This window comes from Giraffa tippelskirchi, chromosome 2 (genome assembly GCF_054371585.1).
Source record: "Giraffa tippelskirchi isolate mGirTip1 chromosome 2, T2T-mGirTip1v1.2.pri, whole genome shotgun sequence".
NCBI lineage: Eukaryota > Metazoa > Chordata > Mammalia > Artiodactyla > Giraffidae > Giraffa > Giraffa tippelskirchi.
Genome location: NC_137276.1, coordinates 34716462 through 34723658, shown reverse-complemented (window position 1 = coordinate 34723658; position 7197 = coordinate 34716462). Strand labels below are relative to the sequence as shown.

At 48.7% G+C, this 7197-nt stretch overlaps 1 protein-coding gene across 3 annotated transcripts in view; it reads left to right on the top strand.

The window, feature by feature from the left end:
- Nucleotides 1-352: 352 nt before the first annotated feature.
- Nucleotides 353-7197, top strand: part of PLCE1 (phospholipase C epsilon 1) — a 359604-nt gene continuing 352759 nt past the window's right edge. For 2 of the 3 annotated variants that reach the window (XM_081553501.1, XM_081553520.1), the window contains exon 1: nt 362-586. The gene's annotated coding sequence lies outside the window, so the exon portion shown is untranslated. Of the gene's footprint in view, nt 587-6856; nt 7118-7197 lie in introns of all 3 variants that reach the window. The other variant, XM_081553509.1, reaches the window with a different exon arrangement.

The following is a 7197-nucleotide window of genomic DNA, read 5'->3' as shown; positions in this document are numbered from 1 at the left end:
GGCGCACTCTCTCCAGCTCCCACTGTGGCCCGGACGCCAGGCGGCCCTGGGAGGCCGGGCGGGGGTCTCCGGCCGACGTCCAGGGCCAGGGTGGCGGCCGGGTCCGCCCCTCGCGCCCGCCTTCTCCGCGCGGCCCGCGGCCCGGGGGCGGGCCCGTCTCAGGCCTCTCCTCTCGGCCGCCCGGCGGCCCGCGGCGGCGCTCGCGGCCTCTCACCCAGGGCGGGCGAGTTCTGGGAAAGCCCGGCCCAGGGCGGGGGCCCCGCTGCCGCCCGCGCCGCCGTCAGGGCAGCGCGCAGAGCTCGGCGGGCGCGGAGCGAGGAGCGGCGCCGGGCGGGGGCGCACGGGGCGGCGCGGGGCCGGACCGGCGGCGGGGGCGGCAGACCCCCGAGCGGGAGCGGCGGCGGCGCGCCCCGGCTGTGCCTCCCGGGCTCTGCCTCCCGGGCACTTGCCCGGCTCTGCGCGCTCCTCTCATCCGCTCCGCCGCTGACACACAGTAGCGGGGACACCCGACGCCGCTAGCGACAGGCGCGTTCCAGAAGGACGCTGCAACTTGGGGACTCTGGCGCGCCCGCCCAGCAGAGGAAAGGTGAGGAGGCGACTCTGGAGCTCGGTTCCCGAAGCGTGGAGAAGGGGAGAGAGGGGCTTGTAATCTCTGAACCAGTCAGTAGAGCCGCCGAGGGCAGCCAACCTCACCCAGCTGTACCTGGCGGGAGAGTGTCCTTCCTCCCCCGCCCCATCTCCAGGGGAAAACTGAGGCAGGCGACTCCCGAGAGGACTAGAGCCAGCCTCACATGGGCTGGAGGACACCCTGGTAAGGGCTTCCTTCGCCCCTTCAGATGTTTGCCTTGGGTCTCCACTGCATTTTGTGTGTGCAGTACAAAGATGAAAAGTATAAACTCTTTCTGAGGCGGTCCCTAGCGACAGTATTTCAAGGAAAAGTGTTCAAGAGATTGTTCCTGGAGAGATTAGCTACATCAAGTCCTAGAAAATAGAATATTAGACCTGGGTCTCACTTTCACTGGCCACTAGAAGAATGGCTGCGTCTTTTTTATTAAAGTCCTCTAGAGCTGTGATAATGAATAACCTAAAAGGAAAAGTCCTCCATTGTGGCTGATTTAAATGCACAGTGTAAATTTATGGTTCCCCTCGCCCCCCTTGCCTTGTATTTAAGTCATGATGGTACAACTGACTCAACTAATTATTCAGTGTAAGAGAGATCCATCATTCATCATTCAAAGATTTAGCAGCGTCATTTTAAAGAGGGAGCACCCTCAATAGATGTTAAATAGGAGTCACTTGATGGAAAAGTTTTATTTCCACATGGTTCTTAATTTGGGTTGCATCATGCAAAATTTGCCACTAGGTCCTTTAGATCCCTGCAGGATTAGTGCATTTCCTTGTGTTTCTGCTAAGAACCCCTGGTAGGGATAGGGTGGGGCCCCTGTCAGAATGGGCACAGCCAAGGCCTGGGGTGCTGCAACCCACCAGGAAGAATTTTTGAGAGCCTGTCGTGGGAGTTGGATTTAGGTAACCCCGTAGAGGCACTTACAGGGCCCAGTTGGCCCTGGGAGAGAAGGGGTGGTTGACTATCTCTGGATGCTATATCCAGCCATATTTTCACAAATGCTTTCTGAAGAATGCCTGGGGTGCTGTCACCTAGAACATCCTTTGCTCTTCCTGAGTGCCCTTTCTGCTCCATTTCATCACTCTAAATCCTAACCAGTTTTGTTGCTGCCTTAAGACCTTCCCTCATACCCCAGTCAACTTTCTCAGGCTCTGATGCCTGCAGCATTTTACCTTCCTGGCTTTTCTCCTCTCAGCATTGAGAAATATTTATGTAGATGTTTGATTTTACCTACTGAAGGACTTCACTGTGGCTTTCTTGGCACAGTATTTGCACCTAGAAGCCTCTCTGGAAATAGTGCTATGGCGTTGGTTCTTCAATACAAATCTCTGTTTTGGAGAAGAGGATTCAGAGAAGAGCATAATGTTTACCATTCGAATTGTCCTCCACTTACAACCCCACAGGGGAAATTTTCCTTACAGCCAGGAGTCATGCATAATAATCATCTTTGGTCTAAGCCTGGCGACCAAGTAAAAGCTGGAGGGGACTGTCTTCTAGTCCTTCTAGTAAAATAAGCTCCTTGGATATGCGCCAAGGTTGACCTGTGTCATTAAAAATTCCATGCTCCAGTGGGTTGTGGTGAAGCTAGATTCCAATGAAGGTGGTTGGTTTTCTTTTGCTATTCGCAACCATTCTAAGTTACAGTTTTCTCTGGGCTTTTGTTGTATACTTTAAATAATTCATTTAATGTACAACTTGTTACCTACAAACTTTTAAATGAATAATGGAAAGTTGAAAAGAATTGTGCTTGCTGTTTTCTCAAGCAGAGAGCAAGGACTGTTTACCATGCCTGGGCAAGAGGGGGTATTTGCACAGAGTGAGGCTGCTCTGCACCTGTGTGTTGGCAGCCCTGCCATACCACCCCTGGGTGACAGTCAGCCTGTATGGGATAACAGTTGCTTCAGCCTGGGCTCCTGCTTTCTTTGCCTGGTCTCACTGTGCTTGAGGGAAGAAGGGGTCTGGGGGAGCACAACAATATAGAGCTTTGAGTTTGAAGGAGTAGCATAGCAGAGAAGAGGAGAGAAAAAGCAGTAACAGCTTAGAATGTGAACTGGTATGATCCAGGTGCTTTCCTCTAAATGCTTGGTTAAAATCTTGGCACTTAGCAGGTGGAAATTTGGTTGGGGAGAGGGAGGGCAGGTGACTGGGGAGCCTGGTACTCCTGGAGAAGGCTGAGGGGTATTGATGGAGACTTAGAGAAGCGTGTGGCCCAATTATGTGGGGTTTCCATGAGGAGAGCTGGAGATGGGGAAGTGGGGAATCGAGAAGGAAGAAGATATCAAAGATGCACTTTGTGAATGGCCAGCTACAGGGTCTAGAAAGAAAGAGAAAACCCTCTTCAGCATCACGTGGTGTTCTCTTCTCCCAGGGTGCAGGACTTGGGCTTGGTGTTGTTTTTTTTTTTTTTTTTAAATCAGCACGGTAATTCATCTATATTATGGCTTAAATAGGTTTTCATAAGCCAGATTGGAACCCGGCCCTCTACAGCTGTGCTGTCCAGTCAGGGTAGCTACAAGTCACATAGGACTATTTACATTTAACTTTGAGTAAGTTAGAATTAAATGAGATTAGTCACATTTCAAGCGCTTAATTGTCACATGTTGCTAGTTGCTACCATACTGGAGAATGAAGATATATAATATGTCCATCATCTTAGATATCTGCCTTGGGATATTCATAATGACTATTAATCTCCAAAGTACTAATTTCCAAGTCAAATTTAGTCATAAATTAACAATTTCCTATTCATGGTCCCCTACTAAGTCTATTTAGATAAAAATAATAACAGTGGTTGTTGTTGCTAACACTGCATTCTAAGTACTTTATATCTGTCAATTCACTTAATCCTAACAACAGCATTAGGTGCTAAATGCCAGAGACCTGTTATCCCTTACCTGCAATTCCAAAATTTTAAAAAAGAAACTCTCAAAACTGGTTTTCATAAGTTTGGCTACAAAATTTGGTCTGAATTGACATGAGGTTCTTATGGTCTTAATTTTTCTCACCTGATAAGAAGTATATATACATTCTTTATTTTGGAAATGATGGACATGTTTGCTATAGATCTCACCTACAGCATTAGTTAGTATATGACATGTGTACTGTTTTGCCATTACCAAAGCCAAAAATCTTCTGATTTTGTATAAGGACATATAGACTTCTATTTTTATGCCCCCTTTGAAGACAGGAAAACAGAGGAACTAAAAGGTTAGGTAACATACATGAAGTCAGAGCAATAAAGTGCCAGGGCCAGGATTCAGTCAGAGCTGGCTGGCTGCAGACTCTGTTCCCTTGACCACTGTGCTTTCCTGTATCAACCCTTAGGTTCATCACCGAAAACAAACAACTGGCTCTTTTTTGGTGGGGTGAAACCAAATAACTTGAACTTGGCTCATTAGAAAATTACAGATAGGGCTACGGCAAAATTGTTTAGCAACTGAGGTTTTGGAATGCTGTGGCTAGTTAAACCACCGTAATTGGCATGCTTAGCAAGTGTTTAGCTTACCCTTTTCCACCTTAGCTAATCACATTTGGTTTCGAGCCATTCTCTGTGAAAAGAACTGATAGGAAAAGGAGTTGCTCATTGTGGCTGTTGGTAAAACTGCTGGACCCTTGTTGAAACCTGTGGCACATGGTTCTCATAACTGCTGTGGAACAGAAGGTAGGGCATGGTTTGGTCCTGGTGTATACCGACTGTTGTGCTGTGGGTGGGACCATTCTGGTGGCCAGCCGGGGTTCTGAAACTTCCTGGTAGGGCTTCGGAGGATCTGAGTCAATCTGACTTGGTTGGAAGTCTCTCCCAGAGAGACTGTGAGGTTCTCTCTTCTTTGGGGGAGGTTGACTAGAATCACAGGGTTGGCCTGGGGTCAGGAACAGACTTTTCACTTTCCCTCTTCAGCTGGTCCCTTCGTGGCTTTTTTTGCTCAAGTCTGCATTTGAAGAAACTCTTTAGTAACCCCAAGCTTTCTCCTTTGAGTATAGGAAAATGTTCTGAAGCTCTATCATCTGTGTGGACCTGATAGCCTAGGGTCTGTAGGACCCCTGTCTCTCTGTGTCCTGGGTGCATGTATACCTCTCAGGGCATAGCCTTCAACGTCCTAGTGGTCATGGTGCCTCCAGTTATAATAGCTTAAGGGGTAGGGGCAAGGCACTCTTGGTCAAATACAAGGGCTCTAGAAGCAAATGTACCTGGTTTTACATAAGCTTTGCCATGTGCTAGCTGTACAGCTTTAGATAAGAAGTTAACCTTTCTGTAAGATAGTGATTTTATGGAGTTGCTCAGAGACCTAGGGCTTCCCTGATGGCTCAACAGGAAAGAATCTGCCTGCAGTGCAGGAGACACACGAGACACAGGTTCGATCCCTGGGTTGGGAAGATCCTCTGGAGGAGGACATGGCCACCCACTCTAGTATTCTTGCCTGGAAAATCCCATGGACAGAGGAGCCTGGCGGGCTACAGTCCATAGGGTCACACAGAGTTGGACATGACTGAACACTCACACATCACGCATTTGAGACCTTAGTAAGATAATGTACCTAAAGCGCTTTGCATAGTGCCAGGCTCATAGTCAGTGTTCAAAACGTTAGCTACTAATGTTATTGTCTTTTCCCTTTGGGTCTTCCTAAGTCTTGCCAGTCTGCAACTTTAGGCTTAGGAAAAATATGTCTAGTATGTTGAATAATCCCAGTGATCCTGTAAATTGTCCAAGTCTTAATCCCCATAACCTGTACATATGTTTCTTAACAAGACAAAAGGAACTTTGCCGATGTTTTTAAAGATTTTGAGATGGGGGGATTATTCTAGATTACCTGAGTGGGCTCAACCTTGTCAAGAGGGTTCTTATAAGAGGGAGGCAAGAGGATCACAGAGTCCCTCCTAGAAGGTAGGACTAATGTAAGGAAGGGGTCAGGAGCCAAGGGATTTAGGCTGCCTCGAGGTGCTGGGCCTCCAGAAGGAAAACAGCCCTGCCAACCCACCTGAGACTTCTGGCCTCCAGAGCTGAAGATAACAAATCTGTATTGTTTACACCACATTTGAGGCCATTTGTCAGAGTAGTAATAGGAAACTAACAAGAGTGTAGAAGAGAAAAAAGAAAGTAGTCAAGAGGGAAATGAAAGCTGTCAAAGTAAGAGAACAATAAGAGCCAGCATTTAGTTCAAACTTTGCTAGGGACTTGTTCTGACTACCTTACGTGTATTAACCTGTCATACTCACTACAACCTTCTGCTGCTGCTGCTGCTGCTAAGTCGCTTCAGTTGTGTCCGACTCTGTGCGACCCCATAGACGGCAGCCCACCAGGCTCCGCCATCCCTGGGATTCTCCAGGCAAGAACACTGGAGTGGGTTGCCATTTCCTTCTCCAGTGCATGAAAGGGAAAAGTGAAAGTGAAGTTGCTTGGTCGTGTCCGACTCTGAGCGACCCCATGGACTGCAGCCTACCAGGCTCCTCCGTCCATGGGATTTTCCAGGCAAGAGTACTGGAGTGGGGTGCCATTGCCTTCTCCCAACCTTCTGAGGTAGGTACTTTTATTATCTATATATCATGGAACGAGATGCTCAGGCACTGAGAAGATAGGTAACTTACCCAAGTTTACACAGCTAGTATGGGATGGTGGTTTAGTCACTAAGTCGTGTGTGACTCTTGTGACCCCAGGGACTGTAGCCCGCCAGGCTCATCTGTCCATGGGATTTCCCAGGCAAGGTTACTAGAGTGGGTTGCCATTTCTTTCTCCAGGGGTTCTTTCCGACCCAGGGATGGAACCCAGGTCTCTCGCACTGCAGGCAGATTCTTTACCAACTGAGCCATCAGGGAAGTCCTAGTACGGGGTAGAGCTGGGATTAAGTCCACAGTCTGGGACTCTCTTTACTTTGGGATATAATTGCTTTATAATGTGTTAGTTTCTGCTGCACAATGAAGTGAATCAACTATATATGTATTCATATATCCCCTCCCTCTTCGACCTTTCTCCCACTGCCCCCATTCCCTGTCTCCCGCCCATTCCATCTATCTAGGATTCCCCAAAGCAGGCATTTCTGTATCTGCTAAGGCTGACAGTGCCAGCCACTGAGTGGTATGTCACTGTAAGGGAGGAAAAAGCAATATTTGAATGGGGGAGAAGGAGTGTGTTATAGCCCCACCACACAGAAAAAAAAAAAAAAAGAAAAGAAACATGGGTATCAAAGCCCTTGGTAAGTTCTCGCTCTTTCTGTCTCTTGTAATGTGTGTGCACAGCCTGAAGCCAGAGGACGCCGGCTCCGGGAGGAGTCCCTGTGCTGGCCTCCCTCTCGGCTTCCCACCTCTGTTCCTCCAGCAGCCCCGCTCACTCACCACAGACCGCTGGCCCCGGCGCCCGGTTGGCTCGGCTTCCCACCTCTGCCTGTTTATTGGATTTGCCTCATTCCTGACTCTCCGCTCCAGCCCTGAATTCCACCTTTTCCTGGCCCCTCAAATGCTCAAACTTGAGATGGTTCATGTCAGAGCCGGGATGATGAGGTACTTCTGGGACTGCTGGGGAGTGCGAGGTGGTGATTTCTTCCTTTTCCTTTGGGTTAGTTGCCTGCTGTTGACCTTCT